Source organism: Ambystoma mexicanum, chromosome 5p (assembly GCF_040938575.1).
Source record: "Ambystoma mexicanum isolate Mex_15411 chromosome 5p, UKY_AmexF1_1, whole genome shotgun sequence".
NCBI lineage: Eukaryota > Metazoa > Chordata > Amphibia > Caudata > Ambystomatidae > Ambystoma > Ambystoma mexicanum.
The window spans coordinates 764,434,106-764,450,767 of NC_090930.1; positions in this window are offsets into that span (position 1 = coordinate 764,434,106).

Below are 16,662 nucleotides of genomic sequence, written 5' to 3' on the forward strand. Positions count from 1 at the left end.
AGAAACTGAATACTGTTTGATTTGTGTACTTTGTGAAGTTGCTGCCTCATGTTTAGTTTTTTGTTTCAAAGAATGAGAATGTTTTGTAGCTTCATTTAAAAGAATAAAAAAAAAATAGAAAAGTCATGCAGTGAAAGGAGGGCTACATTTTGAGTTCTTGTTTCAGAATTCCTTTACTGAGACAATCTCTTATTTAAATGGTATACATTTATAGGACCACACATTTTTCTATTTAGTCTTTTATTAATCTTTAGTGTATTAGAACCTTCCCCTCTGAAATAAATTGTTTATCTAGTTAATTGAAATGCTGAGTGGTCACTTAGGATCATATCCACCACTTCAGGGGATTTACTTGGGTTGAATACTGATTGTGAGGTAAATATATAATGCTGTATAGTGGTGGGTGATGCTCGTTTCCAAGTGCAGTGATAAGGGATATCTCCTAAGACATTCCCATTCAGTTTCATCATACGCCAAGCTTTCTGGTATTCCACCAGAGATAGAGCTTGAAAAGAATCAAAATTTCGACCCTAGAATACAACTGGATGGGAATCTCTACAAAAACAATTTAGATCACCCCTCATAATAGCTACTAAGAATTCTTGAAAGGGTATCTACATAAGCTCTTTGGTCGATTTTCAAAGAATTACAATATGTGTTGATAACGAGAATATCATAAGGATTGTGGTTAGTATACATTTTCCAGGACAGAATTATAGCTAGAAAATGGAGGGGGTTGTTATACCAGATCAGAGAGAAAATTGAACGTTACTTCCTGTTGCAATGAATAAGCCCCCGTAAGGATGGCCTCTTGCACCCTTCTGACCAGCCTTTACACAATCTTCATGTCCATCTAATAGGAGTTTCTCTTGAAGCCACACTTCTTGAAGTGATAAAACACCTAATTATTTGGATTAATCTCTTAATTTTGATTCCTAAAAACATGCTTGAACACCAGCATGGACCTGGAACTGAAAGAAAGAATCTTTGAGTCCCAGTTCCTCATCTTTCAAAATGTTTATAAGGACTTTGTGTCCAAAGCCTGCGGTGTATTAGGCAGCCAAATCACTCAACCTTTTCTATCAGGCTGAACTTATCTTTGAGACTCAAAACATAAACTGTCCGAGCCCTGGGTCTGCGCTATTGTAATATATTTTAATCAAACTGTGGCTAAAAAATTGTTTCCTAAAATGTTTTAGAATCCCGTCTCCTTGACTCTATCCTGTGACTAGAAGTAGCCTTGCATATATAATAACCCAAAGTTAAAAAGTGTCAGCTTCAGACAACAATGTTTGAGTGATCATGTGTGAAAACTTATGAATGACAACAAGATACGTTCTTATTTCATTAATAAAATCAGTAGCTGTACAATTAGGATTTCATTGAACAAAAATACACATATTTGACAATTTAGTATAAGTGAAACTCCTGGTTGTAATATCAATTCTACAAATAAACAATTATGGGATGAATGAGCTGCCCAGTGCTGGGGCTGGGAAAAGTCTGTTGTTCAAAGATGTACTTAAGCAATATGATCTGATATGATATGATATGGCATTTGTAACGCGCCTATACACAAGTGTTTCAAGCCGCGACGAGGCGGGGGGGAACAAAGGGAGACAGAAAACGATCCTACTAGGCCAGGTGTCATTCAGACCGCGCAACTGCAAGGGGAGAGGGGACTGGGAAAAGTGCAAGGGGAAGGGGAGAGGGGGAAAGTGCTGTACATTGTTAGTAGAATACAAGTTAATTAATAGGGCCAGCTGGTGGCAAGTGCAAGGAAAGTGCAATACGTGGTTAGTAGAATACAAGATAAATAATAGGACCAGCTGGTGGCAAGTGCAAGGTAAGTGCCGGGAGAAGGGGCTGTGGGATACAGAGACAGTCCCGTAGTGCAGGTAGGCAGTGCAGGGAAGAGAGGCTTGGCCAAGGACCGAGATCGGTGAGTGGCCCAGTAGCAGATTCGGTGCAGGTTCAGTGATTTTAGCAGGGGTGAGAGGGAGAGAAAGCGGAGGCAAAGAGGAAGGTTTTGAGGTGCTTCCGGAACCGGAGATGGTTCTCCTCAAGTTTCAGGGAGGCAGGAAGGCTGTTCCAGAGGGAGGCCCCTGCTGCGGAGAGAGATCTACCCCCAGCTTGTTGCTTGGAGAAGCGGCTGACCCTGAGGTAGTTGGAGGTGGATGAGCGAAGAGCTCGAGAAGGAAGATATTTAGGAAGAGAGAGTTGAAGGTATTTTGGCCCAAGGTCCCAGAAGGCCTTGTGGACAATACAGAGGGTTTTGAACTTAATCCTCGCAGCCACTGGGAGCCAGTGTAGAGATTTCAGTCCTGGAGAGATACAGTCCTTGGGCTTGAGGCCAAGGACAAGTCTCGCAGTCCTGTTCTGGATGAGTTGCAAAGGGCGGAGAGTAGAGGCAGGAAGATTTAGATAGAGGCTGTTACAGTAGTCCAGCTTCGAGAGAACCAGGGCTCTGGAGACAGTGAGCTTCTGGGGGAAGGAGAGGATGGGAAGGATCCTTCTGAGGAGGTGTAGCTGGTAGTGAGACTTCTTAGAGACATCAGATATGTGAGGAGAGAAAGAGAGTGTGGAGTCGAAGATGACCCCAAGGTTTTTTGCCTTGCAGGTAGGCGCAGGAAGAGGGCCAAGGGAGGCTGGCCAGAGAGCTGCAGGGAAGGAGGGAGTGGGTGTGCCGATAAGTAGAATCTCAATCTTACTGGCATTAAGGCAGAGGTCGTTGGCGGCACACCATTCCTGGATAGCAGAGAGACAGTCAGAGATGAGGGAAGGGGAAGAGGAGGCCGAGGGTAGGCTGAAAATGAGCTGGGTATCATCTGCGTAGCACTGAAAGTTGGGACAGAGAGCAGCGATGCGGTGAGCAAGAAGTGTCAGATACTGGTTGAACAGCCTGGGGGAGAGGTTAGAACCCTGGGGGACACCACAGGTAGAGAAAAAGTTGTCAGAGAGGAAGGAACCCAGTTGGACCTCGGAGGGTCGATTGGAGAGGAAGGAGGTCAGCCACACCAGAGCCTGACCAGTGATACCCAGGTTATCACTGAGGCGGTTGAGCAGTATGGTGTGGTTGACAGTGTCAAAGGCAGAAGAGAGGTCGAGCAAAATGAGAACACAGGGGGTGTTAGAGTCAAGGTTAGAGAGCAGGTCCTCATGGATGTTCAGGAGAGCAGTTTCCGTGCTTCTGGCAGCTCTGAAGCTAGACTGATGGTCATGAAGACTACCAACAGATTCAGTATGGAGATTAAACTGGGAGATGGCCAGTTTCTCCAGGAGCTTGCCCAGGAAGGGAGTGATAGAGATTGGGCGAGGAGGGGTCGGAAGAGGGTTTCTTAAGAAGGGGGTGCACAAGGGAGTGCTTGAGGGGGGAAGGGAAGACTCCCGAGGCAAAGGAGTGATTGCAGAAGTCAGCCAGGGCAGGAGCCAGGGAGTCAATGTGGTCCTTGATAGTTTTGGAGGAACAGGGGTGGCCCTGTTTGACGAGACTTTCATAGATCGGACTTGTCTCGAAACCTTGTCAGCAGAAAAAAGGGGAAAGGCGGAGAATGAGGGAGGAGGGGTGGCTGCAGAAGGGCCAGAGGGAGAGCAGGGAATAGAGGGGGGGGGGGTGATAGGAGGAGAGTGAGGACAGGATGTCCTGAGTTTTTGAAATGAAGTGAGAGGCCATGGCCGTGCAGAGGTCCTGAGAGGTGACAGGAGTGGTGGAGACTGCAGCAGGGTTGGCCAGCTCCTTGCAGATTTTAAAGAGTTCAGCCGAATTGTTAGATGCAACAGAGATGCAAGCTTGGATAAGGGCTCTCTTCTTAGTGAGAACGGAGAGCCGGTATTGCCTTTGGAGCAAGCAGCAGGCCAGTTTGTCAGAGGATGAACATGAAGCACGCCATTTCCTCTCTGCCACCCTGCACTTGCATTTAAGGGTGATGAGATCTGAGTCATACCTGGAGTTACATTTGGCTTTGGGCTTCAGGCGGATCCTCATGACAGGGGCAAGGATATCAAGGGTATCAGATATAGCAGAGTGGAGAGTGGAGAGGGCTGTGTCAGGGTGGGTGTCAGCTGAAGGGGGAAGAGGGGGCGAGAAGGTGGTAGCGAAAGTCTCAACTGACACGCGCTTCATGGGTCAGATGACCGCGAAGGTGGGTGGCAGTGATGAGGGTGGCTTTGCCTGTGGGGAAGGGAGAGTGAGGTGGGAGGATAGGAAAAAGTGATCACTCCAGGAGAGAGGAGTGGAGAGAGGGACAGAGAGGGGAAGGTCAGAAGAGATCAGAGCATCGAGAGTGTGCCCTGCAGAATGGGTCGGCCCAGACGGGAGAATAGAGAGTGAGAGAGAGTCGCAGAGGTCGCGAAAGAGTCCGGAGGGAGGACAGGAGGCATCAAGATGGATATTGAAGTCTCCAAGAATATAACCCGAGCAGGGGGGCATCAGTTACAAGCACGAGTGAAGTGATGGCTTTAACGTAAGCCCCAGGGCATTACCTCAATGATAATGCCCCCTGCGAGGGTTAAGTTGCTATTAGTAACCCGGCACATTGTACCGGGACACTAATAGTGTTATTATCACAAGCTGAGAAATGGAGTGTTTGTCGTTTATCAGCTTGCGATAAAACTACACAATAAGATGGCAGTCATTGATTGGGAGAAGGGAACTACTCGTAGTCCCTTTTCCCTTTCCATGGCATTCATTCATGAGTCAGAGAAGTGCTGGGAACATTACAGTTCCCGGCCCCAGCGAGGGACAACAGAGCACAAGATAAGTAGGAAGGGGGCTAAATATGTGGAAAAGGGATGTGAGGGGATGAGGATGCAAGGGGTGCAGGGAGCGCACTTACCTGATTCCTGGCATTGTAAGGACCCAGTTCTCAGCCTCCTCATTGGCTGGGAGGCTGCTACAACCCCCTCGCTGTGTACTAATTGTCCTTAAAATCAGACTGTATTACTGCTCTTCTTTGGGCCATGAAAGGATGTGGGCTTATTGTATGATGGTCATAGTTAGGTATTGATTCTGACGTATGTAAAGTGCATGGTGCAGAGGTCTGATTATCAGAGACAGTCTAAGTAAGAGAGTTCACATCGGTTTATTGACATTGATTTCAGATACATCTCACTCTCTCATTTTCCTGAGGCACAATTACTGGAATCTGTTTTAGAATTGGCTCATTCAAAGAAATTGATTTGTCATTCCCTTTTGTTTTTTAAGAGATAGTTGCCCTGTCTTTAGTGTTTGCTTTTGAGTTCAATTTCGATTTTATTTTAGACTTAGTTCCTCTTTGAGGAGTAGGAACTGTTGTTTGGTAGTTCACTGTATTTGTTGACTGGTGAAAATTACTTTCCAGAACTTTTCACAAACATTTTCTTGATCCACTATTTCTCAAGGGACTCGTGTTCTTTATATTCTTTGATTTATTTGTTCAAGGTTTCATGGGTAATCTCTTTGTGAGACGAGGACTGTCATTTACAGACTTATTGGAAAACATGCTTGCATTGAGGTTAAGGCTCAGCTTCACCCCGTGAGTTAGTTGAATTTCAGGTTGTACTGCTTGAGTCATCTCTGCAATCCATTAGGGAGCCTGTTCCTTCTCATTCCACAGGGTTGCATGATTCTCTCTGTCTCTAAAAAAAGACCACTTCCTTTTTGTGGGACTATGAATCCCTCTAAAAATGACATTTTAGAGTGTATGGTTGACAGTATAGATTTATGATCTTTCAGTTAATTGTTCATGTTTTCATATATTTGAAACAGTGAATTTAAAAATAATGTAATTCCACAATAGAGCTTTGACCCATGTTTGATGGGTGCTCTGAAACGTCCAAACAAGGGGTGCCCATTGGTATGGGTGTTGGTTGATATAAAAATACTGAGGGTGCAAAGCTTGGTGAACTGCAATTCAAGATCATTGATGAGGATCAATGAAGAGAGTGAGGAGAGTACTGAAGTTGATTGGGCAGGTTGCATGCCAACCCTCTCTAATCATATTGTCTTTATCCTCTAAGGGATAATTCACTTCTTCATGATTTGTAAAAGATAAAGCAGGGTGAGGAGCCATGGAAACAGAAATGTGCACAGTGCTTGCTGAGTGTTACTGCTTGTTGGTAGGTAAGAATCGTTTGCCAGATAAACGTCTGTGTTTTTCCCAAGAGACTTCTTTAATTTACTGTGCTTAGGAGTTTTAAAGGTGGTAAAAGTAAAAGAAGGCTCGCTTACTGAGCCTATAGCCTCCTGAGCCATCTCAGTGGGCTTTTCCACCAATGTAGGTATCATGATTTTGGTAGAGCGTACACATACATGCCAACATTCTGACGCACGAGGGAAGGAGATTTTGGCAGGGAAATCAGGAGACACAAATTTACCCTTAGAAGTGCATTGGGGCTAGAACTATTTTAGGCAGGAGAACGTGAAAAATAGTAATATTTTTCAATGTTAATTTGGCAATCTCCCACCTAAATCGGGACGGTTGGCAATCATGCATGCACACATTCTGTGGCTGAAATGGAAGGGAGGCTTGTAGAGGGACGTTAGTGAAACAGTAATCAGGAAAGTGGTAATGAATAGTTAGAATGGACTCACTAGAGGAGTTGGAGAGCACCAAGATACTGCAAGAGCAACCAACTGCCGGGTCCAACTGGCAACAAATGCATTTGTCTGCAGCATTTCTCGAATGTGCTTTGCGTGATGCGCTGTAACTATAGGCTTCTCCACTATAAGTGTCTCTTGTCCTTCACCCGTCTCTGCCTCTGTTGTATTTGTTTTCTCTGAAGTGTGGATCACGGATCCTATAACCAACACTGCTAAAACTGTCAGCAACTGCACTTGACTGAACCACTTCCCCCCATGTTTTCACAATTTATTTTTAACTATATTTCTTTCGTTGCCAGTAGACTGCAGGTCATGATTACACTAGAAAGTTATATTTTTTCAAATGGGCAGTAGGGAAACTTTCAGAGTACATACATGAAACAGAATAAATAATGTTCCACTAACTTTAAAATAATGCCTAATATAGGTCCTTTGTAATTGTAAATGGTGGCGAATACCTCCACGTTAAGGCATGTATTTATAATCTCTTTACGTAAACATAAATATCGATTATTTGATTGATAGTGGTTACAGAGGGAAGGTGCTTAGTGGTAACCATCAACATAAAGACTACAAGTTCCGATTCAGTTGTAACACTGCCCGAACATCTACTGCCTGTAGACAGTAGATGGCACTGGCCCTCATTACGACCCTGGCGCAAAGCGAAAAACGATGGCGGTAAACGATTACCGCCATCGTCTTCCGCTAGGGCCGATTACGACCCGTGACCGTAAACTACGATGTCATTAGCGGCATCGTAGCTAACGCTGCCGCTGACTGCGCCAAGGGCGCGCGCACGCGAACATCCACACCGTACTTAGCGCCATGGCGGAAAGGTACGTGAATGCCGACCCAAGCGGACATGCCCCTAACGCCATCACCCAGACCGTTAAGTACCTTACCGCCATGGCGCTAATTACACCATCGCGAACCAACCGTAAAGGGCCATGTAAAGTGAATGCAGCTGCCACAGGTGCACAGAAACAGCACAGGTGAAGGCAATACAGACTCAGGAAGTACAAAAAGAGCACACCCCACCCCTTCCCACACCCAGTCACACTCCACAATGATACCAATAGGACTAGCAATGTTGGGGCTGGAGGACCTGATAGCAATGCGAGTGCTACAACAGCAACTACAATATCAACAACAACAACAACAACAACAGGCTGCACAGAGGAGACGCAGGAGGAGAAGGAGGGCAAGGCAGGCCCAGCAAGCCCCACCAGCACAGCCAGTGCCGCCACGCAGGCAGCCCCCAATCCCACGCATCAGAGCCAGCCCATTCAACCTCACCGCTGAGCAGATCCACACCCTGTACCGACTGGACCGGGACACCATCACCACCATTGTGGACATGATACACAACGACATCGTCAGCATGATTGAAACACCCACTGCCACCCCCCCCTACTGAAGGTAGTGTCCGTGCTCCACTTCCTGGCCACAGGCACCTACCAGCACACAGTGGGGCACTTGCATGGCATATCACAACCATTATTCTCGCGTACACTGATGCAAGTGCTCGATGCCCTCCTCAAGCACACAGATGACCACATCTCATTACCACGGTCTGCCCAGGAGATTGCCAACACCAAAGTGGGTTTCCATGCACTGGCCGGCATACCTGGTTGCATTGGTGCCATTGACTGCACCCATGTTGAATTGGTGGTCCCACATGCCATGGAGGTACCGTACCGCAACCGTAAACATTTCCACTCAATCAACGTGCAAATGGTCTGTGACTCCAACAGGATCATCACACATTGTTCTGCCAGATACCCCGGATCAACCCATGATTCAATGGTCCTTCGGAACTCCACAATACCACGCTACATGGAGCGACATGCAGGCCCAAGATCCTACCTACTCGGTGAGTCTAATGTCATGAGCATGGAAATGCAAAGTGGGTGTTGAATGACGTACCAATGCATATGTCATCTGGCAGATACAGGGGGTGATGCATACGTCACATGGGTGCAGCTAGCAGTAGCCAGATCATTCCCTGTAGCAGCACTGACGTCAACAGAGTAGTGTCACATGAATGACGGCCTGAACAGACACAGTGGATGGCCATTCACAAGGCATTCGTCCCCCCTGCATTGTGTTTTTGCATGCAAAACAGTACATGAGAGCCATGAACACATACTGGTTGCACAGTGTAAATCCATTAGCACAACTCTAATTGGTGCACAGTAACAGTCGGAATCAAGGCATGGTTGTGTGTCATGTTCACAAATCAATCTCGTTCCTGACACATTCATTTCTCACATTTTACAGGTGATGCGGGCTATCCCCTGAAGAGGTGGCTCCTCACACCAGTGCGGAACCCATCGAACCAGCATGAGGAGCACTACAACCGTGCCCATGCACGTACCCGTGTGGTGATAGAGCAGGCTTTTGGCCTACTGAAGGCACGTTTCCGCTGCCTCAGCAGGTCTGGCGGGGCACTCCTGTACCGCCATGAGAAGGTTGCAAAGATCGTCATGGCGTGTGTCATGCTACACAATATGTGCATCAGACGAAACGTGCCTCTGCCCCCTGACGCAGAACCACAACCACCTGATGATGGGGATGATGATGATGGGGATGGGGCAGCACCTCAGGGAGGCAGCGATGCACAGGAGGGGCATATAATGCGTCAGAATGTCATTGACCGATACTTCTAGCACACACAGCGTGTGTGTAACATATGGATGGCACTTGGGGCACTGTGTGTGTCTGGTATGTCAACACTGTGGACTGTAAAACAATAAAGCACACATACGCAATGAGCAATGTCCACACATTTCGTTTGTGAGAAATGAAAAAGTGTATTGTTCTTCTGAATAGGTATAACAGAACCCCTCCCCCTCCCCCCTGAACACTCCAACACACCCAATTACCCCCTCCCCCTCCCCCCTGAACACTCCAACACACCCAATTCCCCCCTCCCCCTCCCCCCTGAACACTCCAACACACCCAATTCCCCCCTCCCCCTCCCCCCTAAACACTCCAACACACCCAATTCCCCCCTCCCCCTCCCCCTGAACACTTCAACACACCCAATTCCCCCTCCCCCTCCCCCCTGAACACTCCAACACACCCAATTCCCCCCTCCCCCTCCCCCCTGAACACTCCAACACACCCAATTCCCCCCTCCCCCTCCCCCTGAACACTCCAACACACCCAATTCCCCCCTCCCCCTCCCCCCTGAACACCCTGCAAACATGTGACAGTTCCCGTGGTGAAGTGTGTATAGTTTTGCACACTATTGACTGCCCCCTCTCCCAGAACCTGGGGCCCCCCTGCCTGTGCTCCTCAGGGTTCTGGATGACCTGCGGACGGGAGAGGCTTGTGCTGAACTTGCAGCTGAGGATGTACCGGGCTGCTCAGTACGGCATGTGTCCACAATTTTCTGGATGAGCTGGCTCATCATCTGCCGCACTGCAGCAAGTTCGGTGCATATGTCCCTGCTGGCAGTTTGGATGGCAGACCTGATGCCATCAGCACTCCTCTCCATGGCTGCACTGGCACTTCCACATTCTGCCACATGCTGTGTGAGGAGTGTGCCCAGTACTTCCTGCCTGTTGGCAATCTGCTCCAGCGACAGCTGGAAATCTGGCCCAATGGAGGGTGCCAATGGGGGACCAATGGGACTACTCCCATCTTCCCCAACTCCCACTGGGCTTGGAGTTGCTGGCCATGAATTAGCAGGCGATTGGCCCTGGGTGTCATCTCCATGATGGCTGATTGGGGATAGGTGTGGTGAGTGAAGTTGCGTGTTGTGGGCAAGTCCAGTGTCATCCTCCACATCACTATCGGAGCAGGCAGCGATGGCTGCAGTCTCCCCAACAGTACTGCTCCCTGCTGACACATTGCCCTCAGTGGGCAACAGTGGGTGTTGTTGGGCTGCAGGCGCTGTCACGACCCCTTCCTCGGGGGACTTTGCTGCCCTGGCCTCTTCAGCCTGGCGTGGTTTCGGCCTGGGTCCAGCAGAGGTGGATGCATGGTTCCCTTCTCCCACTTTCCTGGCCTTCTTGGCTGGGGTGCTGGTGCTGTCGTCCCTGCCAGTGTCCGATTGCGAGCCTGTGGTGGAGCAGAGGAGGGTGACTGTTATTGATGGTTCATCGGACATTGAGCAGACATTGTGAAGAGTGTAATGGATAGATGGTGGAGTTAGTAGCCCGTGACATACAGGTTGCCTCCCTTTAGGTTCGGTTTTGCATGCAGGTGTGTGTCTGCCTACTGTACAGTGTACATGCTGCATGTGCGCAGGGTGTGGCTCATCTGCTGATGTGTTGCGTCTGCCACATTGTGATTGTCACGTGCAAGTGTATCAGGGTGTCTTGCAAGGCTGGATATGAGGCACCTACCTGTGTCTCCAGATGTCGGGGCCACTCTCTCCATCTCGCCGACACCTTCGATGCACTCAATGCCAATCAGAGAGGCACATGTCTCCTCCCATGGCTGCATCTTCAGTGGGGAGTGTGCTCCCCCGCCAGTTCCCAGGGCCAGGTTACGGTTGGCAGACATAATGCCCCGGACCCTGATCCGCAGGTCGTCCCACCTCTTGCGGCACTGTTTGGAGGTGCGTGGGGTGGTTCCAACAGCACTGACACGTTGTGCCACAAGTTCCCACACCTCCTTTTTGCGGCCTATGGCTGGCCGGGTCATCTCAGTGGAGAAGACAACATTGGCCTTCTCCTGAAGCGTGTCTGCAAGCATTTGCAGTTCCTCACGACTGTAGCGCTCCTGCCACTGCCTGTCACATGCCTTCTTCACAACTTTCGGCATGGTTGGGTGAGGAAATGGGTGGGTTATGGGAATGACAGGGTTTGAGGGTTGGTTGTGGTGTGGTTGGGTAGGATGGCAATGGATTGTGTTTTTTAAGATGGCCGCTGTGCTGTTTCCCGTTCCGCCGCGATTACGCTATTTCCGGTTCCGCCTAATTGCGGTCACTGCTAATTACGGTGACCGCTGACTACGGTCGGCGCAATGATGGGTGGCGGTAGGTCACCCTGCGCTGTTAACGAGGCCGGTAAGGGCTATTTACGGCATGGCGTAGTTTACGTTACCGCCATGGCGTAATGCTCGTGCGCGATGGGTCGTAATATGGCGCTCTTATCGCCATCGGACCATGGCGTTAACGCTCATTACGCCATGGCGGTAATTTCGATTACTTACCGCCTGGGTCGTAATGAGGGCTCGGTTGGTATACTAATGCCCTTCATGATGTGATGTCTTCCCTCGTGATCTGACTACACCGGACGTTCATGCAAGGACGCTTTACATAAATAAACACAGAGAGAGTGAAATCACGCAGTCAAGAGAGGTTCATTACCTTGAAAGTATGAATTAATCAGAAATAATAGATTAAGATGTTTTTCTTGTCTATGATAAATAATGTATACTGTATGATATTCTTAAAATACATAATTATCCACAACAGAAACCCATGTGCCGCACAGTTCATTAGAACCATTCGGAATTCATGTCACATCTCGGTTTGTTAAGCTTCTTATGGCACTGCTAACACAATATTAATAACAGTGATATTCCCTTGATTCTACACACATTATAATAGGCTGTATTCATTAATTCTTTTTCCACAAGGATTCAAACTTGTTTTGCTATGAAGTAAGATATTTTCGGGAATTGCAACACATATCAACCATTCCATTGTTAAATACATATACAATTTCTCCTTTTGGTGTAATAATTTAAGCATTGTGAGTATAAGGTTTACAGGATGTTTTACCGAAGAGGTGGTATAGTGTATGCACAATCAGAACAAACCTTTCATCACAAAATCCGCCCTAATTAAACACTGCAGGGGGATTTGCTCCAATGATGCCTTAACAAAATGAGATAATCAACTCCACACTCCTATATAAGTTACTCATGCAGGAGAAGATATAAAGATGGGTGTCCCAAATTCACAAGATGTTTTTCTCACTTCATTTATGTTAGGCAAATGCACACTAAATTATGGAAAAAAATATTACACTGGGCTAATTCATTAAATGAAAACTGTGTCGGGGGAAGCAAAAGTTAGGGCTGTATTCTGAGGGCCCGATTCTCAGCCTGGTCTTAAGTACTGAAAAGGTTGCTGAAAGGGTTAACTACCTTTTCTGTGCTTAAGACCTATTCTGAAGGTGGCGCATTCTTCCAAAGTCGGTAGGAATGCACCACTTTCGAAATACGTGTTGCGGTTGGGTTGGAAACCAACCTAGCAACCTCCACGTTCATTACCTGGCTTTTTAAAAGGGTATTCTTGTGGCACTCCTCCAGTTTTATATGTGCGCTAAAATCACCATTTTGGTGCCGTTATACTGGAGGGGTGCCACAAGAAGCCTTGTGGCAGTGCAGGATGTATATGAACACTTTCATATACACCACAGCAAGCAGCTTCAACGTTGCATAATACAATGTTGAAGCTGCTTGCTTTGGTGTATATGAAGGTGTTCATATACACCCGTGTTCTCGGCAACATCTTTGTAAAACAACTAATATGTCGTAATTTTACAAAAATGCTGCAGAGATTTTAGGATTGCAACGTTATGACAAAAACAGGTGCAATCCTGAAGGTGCACTGTTGTGCACTGCGAAGATGCCCAGGCCCACTTGAGACTACAGGTGGAGCCTGGGTGTCCTGATTTGGCGCAGTGAATCGTGCTCTTAAGCACACTCACTGTGCCAAGTTAAGAATCGGGCTCTGAGGCATGTGCAAAATAAGAAAAGTGTTGTTCATTGGGGGAATGAACCTTTTTGCTTCTCACAGTAATGGGAGCCAAGATGCACATTCCCAAGTGCAAACCAGCATAAGGGAGAGAGCCATGCAGGTAGGCTTATTTTTACACCACTCTATACACTGATGTTACCTGAATAGAATTGTTTACGAGCATCAACACACACAACAGCGTTCACATTTGCGAAAGTTTTCAAAAATGCTTAGGCACTTTTTATGACATATGAGCCACCTTGAAGTTTGTAGCTGGGTTGCTATTCACATCTTTTTAACATTTTTACAGTACTATATTGGACTCTTTTTATTGAATTGCTAATTAAGCAGTGTATGTTTTTGTATATTTACATTTTTTATAGCATACCATTTTTGCAAGATAATGCATTTTGTCAAACAAACAGGGTCGAATTGAAAGGAGTTACATGAATAGAAATGCAGTTTGTACTTACTAAAAGAACATACAAATGTAGCTAAGCAGACTGAATCCCAGTGGTATGTTTTTATTAGACTGAAAGACCAAAAGAAGTATAGAGGCTTAGTACCACCAAAAATGAAATACGCCAGTGACGAGTTCAAAGGTTCATGTACAATTTTTAATGAGCAGATACGGATGGCTAACTGGCTCCCAACACCTCGCAGTGTGTACCAGCAGACACCATGAGGGGAGAGAGTGCTGGGCATTACAAAGCATGTGTTTTTTATACACAATCCCGGTTACATTGCCCAACCCTTCTCCAAGTTAACAATTCACTAGGGTTCATACCCAGTGCACACTGCTAATACAGAATCAAATAACTCACATAATGTTCGATGTTGTCTTTAAACACTTGACATGTTTTTCTACACACAAAATACAATGGTGACATTTGTCTTCCGACTTAAAGTAAGTCCAGTTTCAAGAATGACTACAATGGATTTCTGCAAAGGTACACAGTTGCAGCTCTTCAGCATTCAGTTCCACTATTTGAACAAGGATGAAGCTATTGGTGCAGACCACATCTAAATTGAGGTTCAGTTCAGCTCCAAGGTTTCGTAGTGCAGGACAAACATTCTGCTTTCGGCAGCCTCAACATGTTGACACAGTGCAAAGTTCATTTTTCTCAGCCCGAGCCGAAAACATAGTTTAACATGAGACAGATAACAGGAGTTTAATCAAAATGGCAGATGATTCTAAAATGGCGGCGAAGTGAGCTCCATTCAGGTTTATTCGGATGTGGTTTTCAGTGCGATGTGAATGGTCATTATCATGCAGTATTATGCGAAATATGGTTTTACAAGACAATATATAGTTGACCCAATCAAATCAGCAGCTGAGAAAGAAATGCATGCAGCTGCAGTTTCAGCACTCTACTGCAAAAGCACTGTGAGTTTTAATTAGGAATAGCCCAACCAGCTAAAATCAGATTCAAACCTATCTAAACAACAGAGGTTCAAATTGTCTCAAAATAATTTATCTGGAGTTTGAAATAGTTTAAAATATTTGAACTGGAATTTTGAGCAGCTCATCTACATAAGAGTATGTGATGGTTCAACCTGTCTCAAATAATGCCTTTTTTGATTGTTTAGTTTATTGCATTGCTTATAACGCAAACATAGCTTAAGAGCAGTAGAGAGCCTTACAACAGAAGGGTGCTAGCTTTGAGTTTGGCATTTCATACTGTAGGGGAGTATTGTTGGTGGAGGGAAAGAGGGAGCTTTATTCCTCTGACAGTTACTGTTGAAGGAGCAATGGTGTAAAACAGTGGCATTACTGTCAAGGCCAAATATGGGAGAATATTTTATCCACAAAAGCATGTGGACATGTGGTGCTCCTCTGGATTGATATTTTTCTCTCCAAAAGAAGTCTTGCACTTCTCCGAGCGGAGAAGTATTTTTATTGTAGATTACGTGCAGCATATTAATGAAGTGATGGTGAAAGTACCTTGATAAATTGACATGGTCAAGAGAACAGAGTTCTCTTGGTGTTTTTATATGTATTCCCTTTTTATTTTGGTTTGCGGTGCGTAAGAATTCATGCAAGTCATCCATTGCATACTCTGCACAGCTTAAACTAACAAACCATGTGGGTGGGCATAGGTTCCTTAGCATACAATGTACATCAGCATGACATCGGAACCAGTATTCTTTTGTAGCACACATGTTTGCCAAGAGATTAGTGATACTTGATTGAAAAACTTATTCTTTGTCTTTTATCTTTTGTAGCAGTTGGATAGCAGACATACTTAAGACATTAGAGCCTGTTTTTAATGTGTGTGCAACTCCATAACATAGAGTTGCTAGTTCACTTTCAAACAGGAGGTGAAAAATGTATTCTACATTTTGTCTGAATCTGAGGTCTTCAGAGTACATTCATAAAGAGAGATTATCTGATGCACTAATTTGTGTGGACCTTTCATCATACTGTCTCATTTTACGTTAGGAAAAAGTAGAGGAAAAGAACATGCTTCTACACCTTTTTCCCATGTGCTTATTGGGAATCCTTTGGGTTGATGCATTTGATTTGTTTCTAATGCATCTTCAATGGTGTCTTTGGAGTTTAGTGGGTGAATCGTATACTGGTCTAAAATGGTGGCTGAACTGGCCCTCAGATGATGAATGCAAACCGGGGTGTAGTCCCTGAATTAGGACCAAGCTCTTTTGCCAGTTGTCTGGTTGCTTCTACCTCGAATACTTGGGATCTGGTTCCAGAGATTATCAACCAAGTTCTTCTCAAAATGGGTATCTCTCAGCAGAGACTCTAGTCAATCGGCAGCTTACTTTACTTTCTTGGAACTCTAAGGGTTTTAATTCTCTCTCTTCTGACCCCATGAGATGTCGGACCATCCAAAGTGCAGATGTGATCTTTCTCCAGGAAACCTGTCTGATGTATAATGTGGGAATTGATGGTTTTTCAACTTTTCAACAGCTGGGCCAGCAACTGGGGGGTAGGTCAGCGGGGGGTCTGCGTGTCGCTTGTAGAAATGATGTTTTTGTGTCTTCCGAACTGTTATCAAATGAGAGACAGGGTATTCAGATTGTGAGAGTGACCATCTCGGGTGTTAAGGTAGATGAGCATTGGTTGGTGGTTAATTTGTACTGGAACCCTTTGGGCTGCAATCTTTGGGAGTTTTTACAGGATTTATCGGATCATCTTGTACAATATGTCTTCTTATTCCCAGCAGACCAACTCATAATAGCAGGTGATCTAAATTCCCAATCTGTTGATGCCTTGGATAGAGCATCAGGCCTTAGTAAATCCAGCACAAGGAATGGGAAAATCTGGATAAAATTTATGAGGGAAAGGGATCTCTGGTTATTAAATGGAAATGTGTTGGGTGATCTCTCCTGTGAACCCACGTGGCATAGAGGTGCCTCC